This window comes from Ahaetulla prasina, chromosome 7, assembly GCF_028640845.1.
Source record: "Ahaetulla prasina isolate Xishuangbanna chromosome 7, ASM2864084v1, whole genome shotgun sequence".
Taxonomy (NCBI): domain Eukaryota; kingdom Metazoa; phylum Chordata; class Lepidosauria; order Squamata; family Colubridae; genus Ahaetulla; species Ahaetulla prasina.
Genome location: NC_080545.1, coordinates 75,385,050 through 75,406,807, shown reverse-complemented (window position 1 = coordinate 75,406,807; position 21,758 = coordinate 75,385,050).

The following is a 21,758-nucleotide window of genomic DNA, read 5'->3' as shown; positions in this document are numbered from 1 at the left end:
AGACTGGGAAAGCAAGCAGAAAACATCCCAGCGCCCTTTACTTGACTACAAATATTCATTGTTGAATTTGATCTCGGAACCGCTGTTTGATTATGAAAATAGCAACGGTTATCACCCACCCCCATCTGGTCGTCCCCCCCCCCCGCTTTCCTAAGTCTGATCTCTCTGTCCCTCCCTCCCTCTACCCCCACCCCTCTCTCTTGGTTTTAAAAAAAAATATTTTTACACTGGTGCCATTATAAGGTTTTCAAACTGAATTCAGCTATAATTTATGGCTATGAATAAGAATCCTGCTCATTTTGATCTGAAGGGCTAAGTTAACATTTGCATATGTGGACCAATGTTGTGGGGTGTTTTTTTTTCTATTTCTCTCTCTGTACCTACCCCCACCACCACACACACACACACCCCAAATCAGATTTGAAGATGGTGCTTCCTCTGAGAGAGAAATGAAGTTCTTTAACTGCTTATAACAATGTCCAAGACCCATATTTTCTCTTCTGAATAGACCATATCACTTCCCTGGGAATAGGAAGAAGGGACCAAGGAGTGAGGTAAATCTCTTGAGGATTTAAGCACTAAAAAAGCCTTTTCTTGTGTTAGGAGCTTTGACATGTTGGATTCGGCATTTATAAACTCCATAAACCAAGAAACCCCTTTAATTGCATGATTAAGTTTTCCAGTCACCCTTATGGAGTGAGATGGGTGAAGACCAGGACAAGTCACTAGAAATGCATGTGGACATTTTAAATGTTTTCAAAATGGGAAGGCTGAACCTGACAAAGCCTTTTTGCAAATACATCTCAGGTATGGGTTTTTTTTTTAACCCTTTATAATAAACAATTAATGGATCAAGTCAGTAAGCCCTGTTTAAAGCGCAGAAACAAAACATGGCTACAGGCAGACCAAGAGGCTGCAGTGCTTTACAGAAGCAACTGGAAGGTGTCTGGAGAGATCCTTTGGTTAGAGAGGAGCTGATGAGCTCAGACAGGCAAAAGACGAAAAAACAGCTACCAACATGCAAGATCAGGGTGCACATTACAATGGGCTAGCATCCATGCTGAGTACTCGTCATGGTGTTCCTTTTGGAATAAGCAATCCTATGTAGAGTGCAGAAACAGAGCAAGAGATAATAAAAGCCAAAGAAATTAAAGACATAAGAAAAAGAATCAAAGAAAACATGCTTATAATAAGGCATGATACCTCTCCACATCTTTTTATCTCTGAAAATCCATACCATCTTTATAGTACATTTCAATCTGCTTTGTTTTCTAAACTGCTCAATTCTTCTTTCTGTTTGAAAGAGAAATACTTCTAAATAACGAAGTGGATGAAAATATGTTACTTTTGCTTGTTTTGGAAATCATTTCTTTCTCACAACAGGCCTTTCTACCACTGATTTGCATGTATTAAAATTTCTCTGTTTCCCTACTTTTAGTAACTATCATGACAAAATACACAAATTCAACTACTTGCCTTATTTTTTTTACTGTTATACGTAATATACGTAAACAGTTATATGTAATAGTTTATTATAAACTTGCTATTACAGTTATCTGACTCTGTAAACTAGACATAGGTAAAGGTAAAGGTTCCCCTCGCACATATGTGCTAGTCGTTCCTGACTCTAGGGAGCGGTGCTCATGTCCATTTCAAAGCCAAAGAGCCAGCACTGTCCGAAGATATCTCTGTGGTCATGTGGCCAGCATGACTAAATGCCAAAGGCACACAGAATGCTATTGCCTTCCCACCAAAGGTGGTCCCTATTTTTCTACTTGCATTTTTTAGGTGCTTTCGAACTGCTAGGTTGGCAGAAGCTGGGACAAGTAACGGGAGCTTACCCTTTTACGTGGCACTAGGGATTCGAACTGCTGAACTACCGACCTTTTGATCGACAAGCTTAGCATCTTAGCCACTGAGCCACCATGTCCCCTGCGGTAAACTAGACATAGTTTACAGCAAAACATAAAATATATGACATTACACTAAATAATTCTCTCTCTCTCTCAAATTCCCATCTGTAGGATTTTTTAGATTATTCATTTACAGAAAATTTATATTGCCGTCTACTTGCACATGGTGACTCAAGGTGGCTTACAAAGATATAAAAACATCATATAAAAGAAATAAATAATAATAAAAAGAAAAATAATAAAATAATAACTCTCCTCCCTCCTCCCCACACACATATCCTTGTGACAATACACATTCATACTAACCATTTAATGGGCTCCATCCCGCTATGGGTTCCCTAGGCCCACTGACAGAACCACAAATGTTAGACTGGGTGCCAGTCTAATCTCTGGGGGGATGATGTTCCAGAGGGAGGGAGCCACCACGGACAAGGCCATTCTTCTGGGTCCCACCAGATGTATCTCCTTAACCCAGGGGTCTGCAACCTTAAACACTCAAAGAGCCATTTGGACCCATTTCCCACAGAAAAGAAAACACCGGGAGCCATAAAACCCTTCCCATGCCTGACTATTTCTTGAGCGGCCAGAAAACTAGCATATGTAGTTGAATTAAACATTCTGTTTCCTTCTGAAACTTTTCTTTTCTTGGATTTATCCATGGTTGGCCTACTGGGGGTTGAAAAGTTCAGTAAATCGTGTGCTGGCGGGTGTCACACATTGGCGGTTGTGACGCATATTTTGAGTGACAGGGAGCCGCAGCAGAGGGATGAAAGAGCCACATGAGGCTCCAGAGCCACAGGTTGCTGACCCCTGCCTTAGGGGATGGGACCCGCAACATTCCTTCAGATTCAACAGCTGTCAATCCAAATGGTTCCATTTTCTGATCCATATACCTTGTTTGCATCATATAATCCCATGTTGGCAAACCTATGGCACGCGTGCCACAGGTGGCACACAGAGCCATATCTGTGGGCACACAAGCCGTTGCCCTAGCTCATCTCCAGTGCACTGGCCCCGCCCATGCTCCCCTCCCAGGAGTCTCCATGTGTCCTGTTTTGGATGCCAGGTTAGTACAGGGCTCACGCGGAGGCTTTGGGAGGGTCTCCGGGGGGATGGGGGTGGCCATTTTCACCCTCTCCAGGCTCCAAGAAAGCCTCTGGAGCCTGGGGAGGGCGAAAAACAGGCCTACCGGGCCCACCGGTAACCTTTTTGCTATTGTGTGCCAAAAGTGGGGGGAGTGCAGGGGGGGGGTCGCACGTACATGTGCGGGGGCCATTAAATTATGGGGTGGGCATGCGCGCACATGACCCCCCCATGCTCTCCCCGCTTTTGGCACGCGACGGCAAAAAGGTTAGCCATCACTGATATAATCTATCTAACATTTGCAATAATCAGTTGATAACATAGAATCATCTGTGTACCAAAGTACATTCATTCCCCCAATCAGCACACCTCTAGTATCATAACAACACTCTTTACATTTTATCCATAAACTCAGGCATCTAGGCCGCACTCCATGATCAATGCCAGACTGTTTGCTAAGCATTTCATATATTCCCATGCATGCTTTGCTCTGATCACATTCAGCAAACGTCAATCCCATATTGCCCAAAGTATTTCATAATTCAAGTTTAATCACTTTATCCTATTGTATATCTTTTCTAAATAAATAAACGGATGATAAACATTATTCTTCACATTCATATTTTCCTCAATGGCCTGTAGCTCATGCACTGTAGGTTAGGAGATATATGCTCTAAACTGAGGGTGTCAAACTTGCAGCCCGCGGGGCTGATGCTTCATATGCTGGCCACGCCTATGGCCGGTTTAGCAAAGGGGAAAAAAATCATAATACGTCACATGACGCTGCCATGATGATGCAAGTTTGACACCCCTGCTCTAAACTAACAAAAATAAATAAATAACCCAGTCAATACTGTGTGTGTTTGTGTTTGTGTGTGTAAGTATGTGTGTGTTGAGTGAGTGAGTGAGCAAGTGCATATGGCCAGAAAGATACGGGTGCAACAGGATTTACATATAAAAAGAAATGTTCACAACAGTTGATGCTAAAGGGATCCAAGATTTTGGGGTTTTTTTTGAGAACCTATGGCAAAAAATAATAATGGTTAGGAAGACCTCCAAATATGGAGGATTGATGATCTAGGCACGAATAGTAAATATCAGCACCTAAATCCAGTTACAAGTGTTCAGTTTCATCATAAAACAAAGCAACATCCTCTCTTTTCAACACATATTTGGGACTCACATCATTTGGAAATTCCTTTTTGTGGTGTGTGTGCATGGACAAAATGGTACAATATTAACAGTAGAGCCAATTGGACTGAAATGAGCCACTATTATGAAAAATGAAAAGTTAATCTACTTCCCATCTTCTCCCTTTGTTTAACCCTTCCTTCCATCTTTATAATGAATGTTTGTATGTAGTTACTTTTTCCCCCCTTTCTCTATAACATCTGGTCAAGCTTGACATCTCCAAGGCATTTGACACCAGTTTCCATTTGAAGTTTATCATGACACAATCATGATAAAACACAATCACAAACCCTATAACCTAAGCTTCCCTTATCTGTGGAGATTCTTAAGCATCCAAGTCATGGTTATCCCAAAGGTACTTTTACAAAAGGCAATTGGACTTTCTTGATTTTTTTCTTTGAAAACATTTTGCTTCTCATCTGAGAAGCTAATTCAGTTCAGAACTGAAGAAGCTTCTTGGATGAGAAGCAAAATATTTTCAAAGAAAAAAACCCAAGAAAGTCCAGTGGCCTTTTGAAAACGCACCTTTGGGCCAAGCTTCCCTTTTAAGGCAACAACACTGTGTTCCTCCTCTTATGAGACCATTCTATTTTGACATCTTCTTTTTAAATTCCCATTATGTAAGAAACCTTTATGAAAGAAGAGGAGCGTATCAGGGGTCTTCTATGTTCACAGTATTCTGAAAATGCCACCTGTAGGAATTTTTAGATTCAGCAACTGTCAATCCAACAAGCTGGACAGACTAAGAAACTAATTCCATACAGGTCACAATGATTTTTATTGTAACAGATATATTAACAGAATCTGACAAGTTTGGATGTGCCTCTCCCTCCCTCACTTTATCTTCATGAGAACTAAGGAGGGATTGTTTGAGGTATTTCCTCATGCAATCTTCTAGGCCAGGGGTCTGCATTGCCTCTGAAGCCACATGTGGCTCTTTCATCTCTCTGCTGCGGCTCTGTCGCTCAAAATATGCGTCACAACCGCCAGTGTGAGACACCCACCGGCACGTGATTTATTGAGCTTTTTGACCTATCTTTTTTTTTTTTGGAGTTCAAAATGTTTTTGTTGGATGCAGAAATAAAAAATTGTTTTCTCTGTAGCAGTTCATTGACTTCATAAATGCAACACACTAGTTGTTTTAAAACCTTTAGCGTAAAGGTTAAAAAACTGATATATGCAGTGTTATCTTCATTTTAGATGTCAAAAGGTTTTTGTGGCCCCTGGTGTTTTCTTTTCTGTGGGAAACTTGGTCCAAATGGCTCTTTTGAGTGTTTAAGGGTGCCGATCCCTGTTCTAGGCCCAGCTCAATCCCCTCTTATCTGACCATTGCCTTGGTAGAAGCTCTTCTTCCTGTCCCTCAGAACCATTCCCTCTTTCCTCTACAGCAACCCTACTTATCTCCTCCCATATAAAGAAGGGTCAAATTTTTGTTGCCTATTTCCTAGTTTCCCTACAATTGCTGCGTCAATCATTTCCTTTCCCTTCTCCCCTTGAAGCAGTGGCTGTCTAGCCATTAGTCAGTATCAGTTATTTAACTCCATAGCAAATTCCATTATCAGGGCAGGATCGCTTTTCTTCATCTTTGAGCAGATTTTGCTCTTGATTCTTTCCATTTTTTTCTTTATTTTATTCTAGAAGTTTACCCAGATGATGCATGGAATATTATATACAGAGAAATTAGAGAAGCTAGGGTTAGCACAGGGCCCCCCCAAGGCGGTGTGCTATCCCCATTTCTCTTCTCTCTGTATACCAATTACTGCATCTTCAATGATCCATCTGTTAAACTACTGAAGTTCGCAGATGACACAACAGTGATTGGTCTCAATTCAAGATAATGACAAATCCGCATATAGAAGAGAGGTCGAACGACTAGCCTTGTGGTGCGACCGAAATAATCTGGAACTGAACACACTCAAAACCGTAGAAATGGTGGTAGACTTTAGGAGAAACCCTTCCATACTTCCACCTCTCACAATACTAGACAACACAGTATCTACAGTAGAAACCTTTAAATTTCTAGGTTCTATCATATCGCAAGATCTAAAACGGACAGCTAATATCAAAAACATCATTAAAAAAGGACAATAAAGAATGTTCTTTCTGCGCCAATTCAGTAAGCTCAAACTGCCCAAGGAACTGCTGATTCAGTTCTACAGAGAAATTATTGAGTCTGCCATTTGCACCTCTATAACTGTCTGGTTCGGTTCTGCAACCCAACAGACACAGACTTCAGAGGATCATTAGAACTGCAGAAAAAATAATTGCTACCAACCTGCCTTCCATTGAGGACCTGTATACTGCACGAATCAAGAAGAGGGCCGTGAAAATATTTACAGATCCCTCACATCCTGGACATAAACTATTTCAACTCCTACCCTCAAAACAACGCTATAGAGCACTGCGCACCAGAACAACTAGACACAAGAACAGTTTTTTCCCCGAAGGCCATCACTCTGCTAAACAAATACTTCCCTCAACACTGTTAAACTATTTACTAAATCTACACTACTATTAATCTTCTCATCGTTTCCATCACCAATCTCTTTCCACTTATGACTGTATGACTATAACTTTTTGTTGTTATCATTAAGGGTTAAATTGTACCCTATGACCATCATTTGTGTTGTAAATGTTGTACCTTGATGAAGATACCTTTTCTTTTATGTACACTGAGAGCATATGCACCAAGACAAATTCCTTGTGTGTCCAATCACACTTGGCCAATAAAAAATTCAATTCAATTCAATTCAATTCAATTCAATTCAATTCAATTCAATTCAATTCAATTCTATTCTATTCTATTCTATTCTATTCTATTCTATTCTATTCTATTCTATTCTATTCTATTCTATTCTAAAGTTCATTAGCTGTAGGACCCTGTTCATGGATTCCTTACTGGCTGATAACATACTGGAAAGGGAGAATAGGAAACCAGAAAATGGTCACCCTTTCTATAACAAATGAGTAGAATGCTCACCTCTGAAGAATATTAAGTGCCCTCTCTGAATTTTTAGTCAAAAGTGCCATGTACCAAAGGCCAGACAAGGACATTTCACCCTAAAGTGGAAAATATCAGAAGCAAACCCCCCCCCCCCAAGTACTTTTGGTAACAATGTCCTGAGGAAGACAGTGCTTTGTACACTTTTTTGTGCCATTTGGTTGACCTGCAAAAAAAAGTGGAAGTCAGCTACTCAATTTGGAATTTTTTCTGTGGCTCTCCCTCCCCCGTCCCCCCCCCACCAAAAGTTTTTTGCCATGAGTGAGTTTTGTCCACCAAATGAACTGATTATCTCTAATTATTCTGTCTGTTTTGCACCTCCAATAGGTTAGGATTAGGGTTGCTGATCGATGGTCCATAGTTACCCTTGCAAGAGCAATTTTCCCCCCCTCTTTTCCCTGACACGCATCACACAACCGCACTGATAATGCTGAGTGCTTTACGAGCAGAAGTATTAACCGTGGGAAGAAATGCAATCAATAAACCACGGATCTGTAAAATCCGTGGTTATTTTAACATTGCTGGCTTGCCCTTGCAAGGGTGTCTCCAAATCCACGTGCCACCTCTCTTTGCGCCCCATGGGGTAGTAAGGCCGTTTCGAGGCCCCCAAAGCGGCTGGGTTTCCATAGGGCAGTGCAGAAAGAGAAGGGAACCAGCTTTTCAAGGCGCGGAATCTAAGCCCCGCACCGTTGGCCCGCTTTCCTTTGTGAAAGAAAGGCAGACGGAAGGGCCGCTTTCTTATCCTGCGCCATATCACGCGCTGGTTACTTGCTCAGCCTCCGCAGCTGGAAAGCGAGCCGTGCCGCAGGGCCCGCCGAAGCGGAGGAGCGCGTGTCGGCCTTAATGATTTATTCAAGCGATAGAGCATCCCGGTCCGCTCTCGACGCTGATTGGCTGCAGGCATGCGTCTCCTGTCATCGCGTGCTCCGAGAGCCCTCCCGCGCAGCCTAGGCGCTGCTCCTGAGATAACAGCGCCCTGAAGAGGCGCCTCGTTTACCCGGTGATGAAAAGGAAGCCGGGTGTGTGTGTGTGTAAGAGAGAGGCGGGAGGAACCGTCCTAAGAAGGGGTGATTGCGGGATGGAGGAAGGAAGGAAGGAAGGAAGGAAGGGGTTGGGCTTGCAAAGAAAGAGTAAAGCGTGCCTAATGCAACGCAGGCAATGGTGGATGGCAAAGGCGCTTCTGAATCCGGGGCAACTGTTGCTCCTAGGAGTTTCGGAGACAAAACTATTTCAGGTTCAGATAGGTTCGTTTTAGCCTATCCGAATCTTGGCCACTTTGGGCGCGGGGGAGAGAAAGTATTGTGAGCGATGGCGGCTGGTGAATGGTAGTTTCACCTGGGACGTGAAAGGGAGGAGGCTTTGAAATTTAAACGGTAACAGAGTTGGAAGGGACCTTGGAGGTCATCTACTCCAACCTCCTGCTCACACAGGAGACCTGTACTAGGGATTCGAACCGCCGAACTTTCCCATTGACAAGTTCAATGTCTTAGCTACTGGTTTACCTTTTGGAAAAGTCAGGAAAGTTTGACTTCGTCTAGGACAATTCAGTAGAGCCGAACTTCATACAGATCCTTAATGTGCTTGGCTTTGTTCTGGTTTTGCATTGCTTCAGCCCAGCCATTGAGGTTTGTGATTTAGTGTTACATGTGAACTAGGCTACTATAATTTGATCAACAATCTGTGATTGGACTAAAACAACCATCTGTGGTTGGGCTAAAACATTAGTAGACTTCAATTATGTATTTAATATGCCCTGTGAACTGTGCCACTAGGAGATTAGTCATCCATGGCTTCTGATCTAACATGTTTTGTGAGCCTAGCCAATTGTGGTTTATTCAAGGTTAAGGAAACTTGGCTTAGTGCAAGACAGTTTTACATGAAAGGAAGATGATGGCAGGAAGGAAACAAAATGATGGTGTTAAAGCCCATGTCAAAAGATCTCTGTTTGTGCTTTCTACATCTCTTTGAAGGGTGGTTTGTATTTTGGATTTTTGAAAGGTAGTGTGTAATTTTTGAGTAGTTAATAACTATTATGTTTAGCAACGCAGAATATGCAGTGCAAATAGGTTGTATGGCCAAATCCAAATATATGTAGGCTATTATCCATTATTCACAGCACAATTCAGTATTCAGATTGTCTAATGTAATATGGCCATAAAAATTAAATTCCAAAAAATGAGTGGTGTTAAGTTATTGCAGTAAAATGAATATTTTAATAGGTGGTAAAATGGTAAGCCAAGTTTTCTCTGTTATTTTCCCTTTCATATAATTTGGGAAGAAATTTATTAAGGACTGATTCAGGAAAGGTTAAAAGGATTGAAGGTGGTTATTAATACCTAATAATATACCTAATCTGCCTTCTGAAATTTTAATGACTCTGACAGTAAGAATAGGAATATGTTTAATAGCAATATCAATCCTATATGGTGTGGGTGTATACAAGTAGACATATTAAGGAGAATCCTTGATAGATTCTTAGGTTTTGATATATATTAACTTTCAGATTTATTTGCAAGCCATTTTCTCTGTATTCAATGAGGTTCATTCCCCTAATAATATCCTTATATATAGTTTATTCTTGAATCATGGTTTGTTGGGTAAACTACAATAGAAGTATTCATATCATATAATAAGGCAAAATCAAACATGGCATGATATGTGAACCCAGCCAGGAATGCAGTTTTACAGAACAAAGCCATAGCTGCCTTCTCAAAACTGTCCCATTGGGTTTAATGGAGCCTAACCCATTATTTGAAATGGAGAAGAACAGTGCCCCCTATAGTCACTAATGACTAGTGGAGTACAGATAATCCTTGATTTACAACAGTTCACTTAGTGAATGTTCAAAGTTACAATGGCAGTGAAAAAAGTGACTTATGGCCATTTTTTACACTTACAACCATTGCAGCATCCCTGTGGTCACGTGATTTACGTTTGGATGCTGACTTACATTTATGACTGTTGCAGTGACCTGGGGTCATGTGATCACCATATGCAACCTCCTGACAAGCAAAGTCAATGGGGAAACATTAACAACCGTGATAGCAGGGGTAAAATCCAGCAGGTTCTGACAGGTTCCGGAGAACCGGTAGCAGAAATTTTGAGCAATTCGGAGAACTGGTAGCGGAAATTTTGAGTAGGTCCCAGAGTGGGGTGGGAATGGATATTTTGCAATATCCTTACCCTGGAGTGGGGTGGGAATGGAGATTTTGCAGTATCCTTCCCCTGCCAAGCCCACCAAGCCACGCCCACAGAACCGGTAGTAAAAAAAATTGGATTTCACCACTGCATGATACTAATTTAACAATTCCAGGGATCGATTTAACCAATATGGCAAGAAAAATCGTAAAATGGGACAAAGCTCACTTACCCAATATCTCACTTAGCAACGTAAATTTTGGGCTCAATTATGATTGTAAGTTGAGGGCTACCTATAAAATCCGCAGGGACTCCTTTTTTTTTTTTAAACCCAACATTTAAATAAGTCCAGAGATAAATTTTCCTCATGTTCTCCTTGATGGCTTATTTCGAAGGCATCCATCAAAGAGAGAGGGTGAAAAAAAAAGTCAAGAAGTGACCTTGATTATGCCACAAGCCTTGTCTCTTTTTTACCTGTATGTGACTGCCCTTTTGACTTTTCCGATACCTTCCTCCAACACCTGCCTAGTGCTCTTTTTAACTGAGTAAAACAGTTCAGGTTCATTGTCCAACTGCCAGCTCAGCCACTGATCCATCTCCAAGGTGAGTTAAAGACAAAGCAAAAATGCTGAAAATTCTTCATGAATAATGCTGCTCCTCTTTCCTGACTGGAAAAGAAGACACCCATTTCAATGCAGGAGCATTTTATTATGCTGGTCTCGCCTAAGTCACAGAAAGAGCCAAGAAGAAAAGCTGCAACAATTACGGGTCGCCTGTCAGAAAACATTAACGCCTTCCTTTCCCTGCCTGTCAAGCGTGCTGGAAGTGAAAACTGCCATAGCAAATCACACCTTCACCCCTGCAGATATATGAAGGCCAGAAAGGGGTTGGGGGGAGGAAGGGAGGGGTTGCTATATAGACAGCGAGTAGATAGACCTCACCGACACTGTTGTGTTTAAAATAATGGCAGACTTTTGTTTTAGGTTGCCTCGACTGATTCTTGCATAAACAAACAAAGAAAAGCATTTCCGTCAAGTAGGAAATATAATATTCTAAAAAGCAGGTTATTTTAAACTTAAGATGTTGATGTTAAAAAAAAAATTAACAGCAGATAAAAATCTAGCATTTATAAAAATCCCAGAAAATAAGGCCCATCTTTATTTTGTAAGGAAGACCTTCAGACAAGGGAAGTGATAAACCAAATGAGTATTTAGGGCAGGGGTCTCCAACCTGGAAGTCCTCCAGGCTTAAAGTTGCCAAAGTTGGAGACCCCTGATTTAGGAGATCATCATCATAGTAGGAAGGGACCTTGAAGGTCTTTAGTCCAGACCCCTGCTCAAGCAGGAGGCCCTATATCATTTCAGACAAATGGCTGTCCAGCCTCTTCTTAAAAGCCTCCAGTGATGGAGCACTCACAACTTCTGATAGCAAGCCATTCCACTAGTTGATTGTTCTCACTGTTAGGGAGTTTCTCCTTAATTCCAGGTTGTTTCTCTCCTTGATTAGTTCCCATCCATTGCTTCTTGTCTTGCTTTCTGGTGCTTTGGAAAACAAGTTGACCCTCTCTTCTTTGTGGCAGACCCTCAAATATTGGGACACTTTATGATGAATGTTTTATCTTATGTTACCCTTCCTTTAGGTGATAAATTGACGTCATGAGTTAAAACTCTGATTAAAGGACAGAATCTAAGGAAACTGTTTAGGAGGGGAAAAAATACAGAATATTGAACAGATGTTGAATGGGAATGAAAGATAGACTTACACAGCATGTCATATTCCTATTTCAGTGTTGGGTTTATAATATATACAGTATTGGGTTACGTTAAAAAACGCAAGTCTTTTATTTGCCTCTTTCAATCAAAATACTGATATAACAATTATTACTGTTACAGTACACTTATTAATCTTGAATAAGTAGCAATATTATGTTAGATAACAAATTGGAGCTTTCATATTTTCTTTAAATTTCTGGGCAAAATCAAGACCATGATATTTATATTACCACAGTATTAACCTATCAGGACTGTAAAATACAGACATCCACCACCAGGCAAAAACAATGAGATAAAGAAAATTGACTTCTTGTTGGACTTCCGGTTTGGCACCGTAGGTGATGGCGGTGATCTTTCAGATCACCAACCTCTGGATTTTGTGGAATCGCTAGGACAGCTTAAATCTGCTGTCCAGCGGTTCGAAAAACCCTCTCTTCGGGAGAAGAGGAGGGGGTGAGCTGAGGGCAGAGGTTGAATTTCCCTAAAGCCCCTGAGAAAAAAGGGGTTTGAAGGGTTAAGTTCCCTCCAGCAACCCGAAGAGCTCCAGATCCGAGGATTCTTCTGCTTGGGCGGAACCAATCACCACGACCAAACGCCGAGATTTATTTTGGACAATAAAGGATTATACCGGACAGAACGAAAGTGGGAGAACTTTATGCAAGTAGCCAAGCCGATTCCCCGATACTTTGTAACAAGTTTGAAAACAGCAAGAAAATGGAGGCGAATTGTTAACAAGTTAACGAGTGGAAAGCGAAAGTGATACTTTCACCGTTTGTCTGCAGTTGGTAATTTGCATGTTACTTGCTGCTTTAACTCTTTAACTCTTTGCTGCCTAGAATCTAGGAGAGATTTTCTTTTTAAATATTGCTTTAAAAAAGCTTTAAAGGACTGTGTTTCCCAGAGGTTAAGAAGATTTAAACTGAATATTAAGTTGGAAATAAATAAATAATTTTATAGAAGATGGCAGCCAAACAATTAAAGTCTACTGTAACAAAGGGCTCTGGAATCTCCTCAGCTGGTGCCTCTCCAGCTCATACAGTGGAGACTAGAACATTGAACTTAGAGGCGGTACAAGAGAATTTAAAAGACTTTATGCAAGAAAAATTTAAAGTAATAACTGAGGAGATGTTGAAATGAAAGAGCAGATATCAGAAATTCAAGTGGGAAATAAAGAAGTTAAGGAAGGATTTGTAATTGCAGTACAAAGTTTGGCAAATAATGTGATTTTATTGGAAGGAGGTTGAAGAAATTAAGCAACATAATTCAAAATTAGATAATAAAATGGCTGAATTTCAAAGTAAAATGGAAAAACAGATGATGAAATAGTTTTGATACAATACAGAAATATGGAATTTGCTCTAAGAATTCGTGGTCTGAAAGAGAATAAAGAAGAGGATTTAAGGAAATTTTTCTGAAGTATTTGCTGAGATATTAGCAGCTCGTCCAGCAGATGTGGCTTATCAAATTGATAAAATATATCGTGTGAATTCTTGGATAGCAAGGCAAAAAAGTTGCCAAGGGATGTTGTTATTTATTTTACAAATAGAACAGTGAGAAATCAGATTTTGCAAGCCTCATATAAGGGGAGAAGATTCAGATTGCTGGTCAGGATATTTTAATATTAAAGGAAATTCCACCAAAATGTTAAGGGCTAGAAAGGAATTTGCCTTCCTGGTGAATGAACTTAAAAACGTCAGATTGAATATAGATGGGATATTCCAACTGGTATAATAGTATATTATGCAGGAAAGTACATCGTCTCAATACAGTTGGAAAAGCAGAGAATTTTATGTTGAGGCATTAAAGTTGGAAGTCTTTCTCCACTGGATGCTAGAAGAAAGGAGACTGAAGTGAAGGAAAGAGAAGTGAAGCAGGTTCAAGAACAGATTGTGATGGAAGAAGATTTATTACAAGTGTTGGAAATACCTATGACGGGTCCAGATTCAAAAGAACAAAGGCTGACAAGAGCTGCTGCTAAACGCAAGGAACAAGAGATGAAGGCACAACAACAACTGGCAACTACTACAACGGAAACAGTGGGAGGAGCAAGGCCTAAAGCAAAATGTGATTTGCGGCTAGTGTTCCAAAAGTTTCCTTTGGCCGATAATGGCAATTAAACTATTATCTTGGAATGTTAATGGTTTGAATTCACCGCAGAAGAGAAGGAAAGTATTTCATTATTTGAAACAATTTAAAATGACATTACTTGTTTACAAGAAACACATATTAGATCTTTAGACCAGAAATATTTGATAAATTCAAAACTGGGAGTACATTTTGTTGCCTCCTCTTTGGAGAAAAAAAATGGTTTAGTTATATATATAAAGAAGGATATATCAGCAAAATTAATTGAGGTGGATAAGCAAGGAAGATACATTGCTATTGAACTCTTGTTGGAGGGAAAGAAGACATTATTAATAGGAGTTTATGCTCCGAATCAACAACAAGAAAATTTTTTCAAGTTTTTACATAAAAGAATAGTATTTTGGGATTATAAATCATATATATTAATGGGTGATTGGAATGGTGTGTTGGATACTCAAAAAGACAAAAAAAGCTTAAGGAAGATATCAAGCCGGGCGAAATTACCAAAGGCTTTTTTTGAAATGATGGAGGACTTGGAATTAAGAGATATTTGGAGAGAACATAATACAGAAGAGAGGGATTTTACCTTCTTTTCTGATAGGCACCAATCATTTTCGAGGATTGATTTTATTTTGATTACTAATGATTTGTATTCTAGAGTGAAGAAGACGAAGATTTGTTCAAGAACTTTATCTGATCATAGTCCAGTTTGGATTGAATTTGATCGGGAAAAGGAGGCTAGGAGATCATGGAGGTTGAATGAGAATTTGTTTAAATATGAACAAAATGTAAATGAATGTAAAAAACAAATGAAAGAATTTTTTATTATGAATATGAAAAAAGAGACATCTATAGAGATGATTTGGGACTCCAGTAAGGCTTATATGAGAGGAAATCTTATACAAATGAATATTAAATACAAAAATAAATTGCAGAAAAAGAAAAAGGAACTGGAAGAGGAAATTAAAAAGAAAGAACAATTATTGATAAATAGCCCAGGAAATAGTAAAATAAAAGAATCAATAAATATATTGAGAGGTCAGTTTAATATGTTAATGGCAGATCAAGTAGCAATTAATTTACAATATGTAAAACATAATACGTTTAATAATGCCAATAAGCCAGGAAGATGGCTTGCCTATTTAATAAGGAAAAAACAGAAATCACGAACGATTGATAAAATAGAATATAGGGGTAAGGATGGCAAAAATCTCTGCTTACTTGAAAGACTATACACAAGAAAAATATTTTTTAGAATGGAAAATGTGGATTGATTATATTCAAAATAAGTATCAGATAAAAAAATATCAAATAGCATATGAGTAAATTTAGGAAATAATTTGTATTAGATATATTTTTGAAGGAGAGGGGAATTGAGAGTGTGAATAAGCGTGGAGAGACTAGAGATTATAATTTAGGATTTTAGATTATGATTGTTAGTTTTGATACCCTGCATTTTGTTCTGGGAAGTCGGGGTGGGGGTGGGGGTAAAGGGAAAAGGGAGTTGGGGGGTTGAGGTTAGTGATGGAGTGATGGTTAATGTACAGGGATTATTGAAGATGTATAAATATAATTAATGTAGGGTCGGGTCTGACCAGTTGCCATTTTAGAACGGTGGGGAGGGAAAAAAAGAGAGAGTAGGAGGTAGGAAAGAGGAGAAGAGGAAGGAAGAGGGGTAGAAGAGGGAGAAGAGTGTAGGGTGGAGGGAGGAGAGGAGGTAGATAAGAGAAGGAGAGGAAGGTTTGGAAAGTAAAAGAAGGTAGAAGAGGGAAGAAGGTTAAAAAGGGGGGTGGTGACTGGGCAGGCCCGACTAATTGTATATAACTGTACATTGGATGAATTATTTGATAAGATTGTAAAAATAAAACTTTTTTTATAAAAAAAAAAAAAATTAAAATAATGATAAAAATAATAAAATCCCCATTAAAACCAAAAAAAAAAAAAAAGAAAGAAAATTGACTTCTTGTTGTCATCTAGGTATTATCCAGGAATTTGGAACCAGCTAAAGAAGCCCATTAGCCCATCGCGTAATGTAGCCTATCAATGTCCAGATTTTTGTGGCCCACTTTCCAAGCTTGATCACATTAACCGGGTATTTTAGGAATTGTTTTATGGTGTGCAAAGCTGCCAAAGCTGTATCAAGTCAACACAATTTTCTCTTGCTCCTGTCTTGATTGTTTGGCATTCTTATTTGGTTAGTTGCTTCTATGCATATTTGTGTACAGGTTCCAGGATGATACTTGAGCTTCTAATCTTACTTTAGGATAGTCCTGACCAGTGATGCTACTTAAGTCTCATTGTCTAATCTGGTTGGACCCTCAGATTATTCTATCATATTCTGGCTAACACAGGGATTATATCTGAGATACTCTCAGTGAGGTCTCTAATCCAGAATGGCAGGGGGGTTCTTACACTGGGATAGCTGGAAGTAATGTAGTATATCCTATTTGCAAAGCTGTACCTACAGAAAATCAGAGTCCAATAAAATAAGAATACTAAACATCTTATTTTAACTATCCTAAATCATGTTTAATGTATTTAAAAAATAGAATAGTAATCACACATCTAAAGATTTTGCTTGATATTTTGTCATAATTTTAAGTACTCATTTTCATATTAAAGGAAATAGAGTAGAGAAAGGAGGTTAAAAAGGAAAATACACCCCACCTATAAATTCTATTTGATCTATGATATTTATTGTTCATTTATAATGTTTAAATCTTCACATATGTCTTTTAAATATGTGGAATGACTTTCCTGGATATCTTTGTATAACCACCTCTGTTTCTTTTTCACCTTTTGCAAAGGACATTAAAATATTTTTGAGTTCCACTACTCTGCTATCATGAACAACATAGATTTCATTGTAACATCACATCTTTCTTATCTAATTGTATTTATTTTCTCACTCAGTTTTAAATTATAAGTCTTTTGGAATAGGAACCTATCAACATTATTCTGTATAATCTAACAAGTACAGATATTATAATCATTAATATCAATTTCTCTTCTCCTGCACCTTATCTTCCATTTTGCCTAGAGACTGCAGAGATGAAGGGAAGTAAAGGTGAAATTTCACTTTCTGCATTCTGAAGAGGATTGTTGTAGCTAGTAGAAGAAAACCTGGACCAACCTTATTATGTTCTTTCTCCCCCATTTATTTATCTTTTTCTTGTGTTTCATATCAAATTGTCCACAAGAAGTATCTTCAACTTTAAAAATCAAAACTGCTCTAATAGAAGTCTCAGTGTAATTGTAACTCTAATGTCTGCCAACTGGAAGGAACTTGGATGAGCTAATCAGGCAGCCTCAATGAATCTCCATTCTTCAACTTACTTAGAGATCAACTAGGCGATGTCCTCCACTGATATGGAACATTAATGAATGAGCAAAAAAGCAATATTTAGATGGAAGTGCATATATATGAGCAGGAGGAGCAGGAGGGTCTTTCCACGACTGCGAGTTGTGCATCAGTTAGCCCTTTCCTGGACCAAAGAGTCTTGCTCACAACCCATGCCCTAGTCAAATCCCATCTTGACTGCTGTAATGACCTCTACATGGGGTTGCTCTTGAAAAGTATCTGGAACTTTAGTTGATTCAAAATGTGATAGTCTGCATGGTTTTTTGCAAGTCTAGATTTGTCCATGTCAGCTCCCCTGCTGGAGCTACATTGGCTGCCAGTGTGTTTTTTGGTCTAATTCAAGTTGCTGGTTATCATCTTTAAAGTCCTACATGGTCCTGGACCAGGTTATTTGAAGGACCATCTTTTCCCAGCTATAACTACATGAACCACCAGAGCAGAAAAGTAGGTCCTCTCTCTAATAATAATAATAATAATAATAATAATAATAATAATAATAATAATAATAATAATAATAATAATAATAATAATAATGATGATGATGATGATGATGATGATGATTTAATTTGTATACCGCCCTTCTCCCGAAGGACTCAGGGCGGTGAACAGGCAAATAAAATACAAACAAACATACACAATAATTAAAACAACCCTTAAAAAACTGATTCAAATTTGCCAGAAAATTTAAAATGACATTACACCCCATAAAATTACAAAAATTTAAAACCCATCACAATTCAATTAAAATTTAAAATTAAAATCAGGCCAGTCCAGCCATATGAAATAAATAGGTTTTAAGTTCGCGGCGAAAGGTCCTAAGGTCAGGTAGTTGTCGAAGCCCGAGGGGAAGTTCGTTCCACAGGGTAGGAGTCCCCACAGAAAAGGCCCTCCCCCTGGGGGCCACCAGTCGACACTGTTTGGCTGACGGCACCCTGAGGAGTCCCTCTCTGTGGGAACGTACCGGACGCTGGGAGATAGAGGCCGGCAGTAGACGGTCCCGTAGGTAGCCCGGTCCTAAGCCATGGAGCGCTTTAAAGGTGGTAACCAATACCTTGAAGCGCACCCGGAAAACAACAGGTAGCCAGTGCAGTCTGCACAGGATAGGTGTTACGTGGGAGCTCCGAACCGCTCCCTCAATAACCCGCGCAGTCGCATTCTGGACTAGCTGAAGTCTCCGGGTGCTCTTCAAGGGGAGCCCCATGTAGAGAGCATTGCAGTAGTCCAGGCGAGAGGTAACGAGAGCATGAGTGACCGTGCATAGGGCATCCCGGTCCAGGAAGGGACGCAACTGGCAGATCAGGCGAACCTGATAAAAAGCTCTCCTGGAGACGGTTGCCAAATGATCTTCAAAGGACAACCGACCATCCAGGAGCACGCCCAAGTTTCGTACCTTCTCCATCGGGGCCAATGACTCGCCCCCGACAGACAGCCGCATCTGCAGCTGACTGTACCAAGGTGCCGGCATCCACAGCCACTCCGTCTTGGATGGATTAAGTTTGAGCCTGTTCCTCCCCATCCAGACCCGTACGGCTTCCAGACACCGGGACAGCACTTTGACAGCTTCGCTGGGGTGGCCCAGGGTGGAAAAGTACAGCTGAGTGTCATCAGCGTACAGTTGGTATCTCACCCCAAAGCCACTGATGATCTCCCCCAACGGCTTCATATAGATGTTGAACAGGAGGGGTGAGAATCGATCCCTGCGGCACCCCACACATGAGGCACCTCGGAGTCGATCTCTGCCCCCCTGTCAACACCGTCTGCGTCCGGTCAGAGAGGTAAGAGGAGAACCACCGATAAACGGTGCCTCCCACCCCCAACCCCTCCAACTGGCGCAGCAGGATACCATGGTCGATGGTATCAAAAGCTGCTGAGAGATCTAATAGGACCAGGGCAGAGGAGTAACCCTTATCCCTGGCCCTCCAGAGACCATCCACCAGCGCGACCAAAGCTGCCTCCCTACTGTATCCGGGCCGGAAGCCGGACTGGAACGGGTCTAGATAGACAGCTTCATCCAGGTACTGGGGTAGCTGACATGCCACCGCACTCTCTACAACCTTCGCCGTGAAGCGAAGATTGGAGACTGGCCGGTAATTCCCTAAAACAGCTGGGTCCAGGGAAGGCTTCTTGAGGAGAGGTCTCACCACTGCCTCTTTCAAGGCAGCGGGAAAGACCCCCTCCCGCAAAGAAGCATTTGTAATCCCCCAGAGCCAGCCTCGTGTCACCTCCTGAGTAGCCAGTACTAACCAGGAGGGGCACGGATCCAGTAAACATGTAGTGGCATTCAGCCTACCCAGCAACCTGTCCATGTCCTTGGGAGTCACAGGATCAAAATCATCCCAAACCACCTCAACAAGACGGGTCTCGGAACTCTCGCCTGGATCTACCCAATTTTGATCCAATCCGTCCCGAAGCTGAACGATTTCTTAAGGAAATCCATCTAGTGGCACCAAGAAGAAGTGCTTTCTCCATGGTTGCTGCCTCTCTGTGGAATACCATCCCTGCAGAAATAAGATTGGCCAGCACCTTGACACCTTGACACCTTTCTAAAGCCTCTGAAGACATGGTTTTGCCAATGCGCCTTGGGAACCCCAGGGTAATATGGAGCTCATTAATAGCAACAGCACTTTACTGCTTCACAGTGGTTTACAGCTCTCTCTAAGCGGTTTACAGAATTAGCATATTGTCCCCAACAATCTTACCGACCTCGGAAGGATGGAAGGCTGAGTCAACCTTGAGTCAGTCAGAATCAAACTGCTGGCAGTCAGCAGAATTAGCCTGCAATACTCATTCTAACCATTGCGCCACCATGGCTCAATCAAACGGTTGGTTTCATTTTTGCCACTGCAGGGGAGTGTGGGTGGGTGACTGTTTACTTTTATATTGGGCTTTTATTTTTGTAAACTGTCTGGCTCACTGTGAGTGAGTTGGGAAGCCATATACATTTTCTTAATAAATAAAATAGGTATGAGGCCCAAGGTCTCTAAAGCCAAGTCCATTTCAAATCAAAATTTCAGTAAGCCAATGGCTACTTTGAATGGAACTCTATATTCATGAAGGATGATTGAGAAATACTTTCCATGAGAATACTCTGCATGAATAACCCAGTTTTGGGTATTGTATACCCAACATCTACATATACAAAAATGTGTACTTCTTAGTATTTTGTTATGCAATTTGCAGTTGAAAGATAATTATAAGTGTTGAGGAATATATTTGAAAATTCAATTTGGTACCAAAATGTATGTGAAGAGTACATGAAAATGTGTTCACTGGAAGTGAATTGGGTGAAATCCAGCAGGTTCTGACAGGTTCTGGAGAACTGGTAATGGAAATTTTGAGTGGTTTGGAGAACCGGCAAATACCACCTCTGGCTGGCCCCAGAGTGGAGTGGGAATGGAGATTTTGCAATATCCTTCCTCCAGGAGTGGGGAGGGAATGGGGATTTTGCAGTATCCTTCCCCTGCCAAGCCCGCCAAGCCATGCCCACCAAGCCACACCAGGCCTACCAAGCCATGCCCAATGAACTGGTAGTAAAAAAATTTGGATTTCACCACTGAAGTGAATGTCTATATATAGAAATATGCATTCTGTATGAAGTTCACAAACAGTCTGAACAGAATTTGCATTAGATGAAATGCACATTTTTAAACATGTAAACAAAACTATCTTGCTTGGTAAGTATAATAAATATTGACATCCCCATGCTCAAGTATACACATTTGGAGTTTACCTGTTCATGTTGCTGATGCTGAAAACATTGGAGCAATATGTTTAAATTGAAAATTGTACACAAGCCCACAAATTTATGTCTAGCATCTAAAATGCTATTTTGTAAGCCCTCTAGCTAGACAGGTAGTTTAGAGAACCGTGCATGTAATTTTGATGCAACTTGTCATATAAAAAATTCAGAAAACACTTCAGTCTATAATATCTCACAAACAGACCTGGTAATCACTACTCAGAAATCATAGTGAATTCAGTGATCCTCTTGAATAACTGCTTATTTCTAGTCTTTCTTACATCTAACAGTATGTATTAACTAGGATTTTATAAACTTAAGTTAAAGAAGTTATACGCTTTTATAGATAGAACTTTATTAATTCATTTATTAAATGCAAAAGGTTACGTAACTCCATGACACTCCAATTTTAAAGGATAATAAAACAGTAAAAAACAAAAACAAATTGTGTGTCCAGAAAAGGCACTATCTCAAT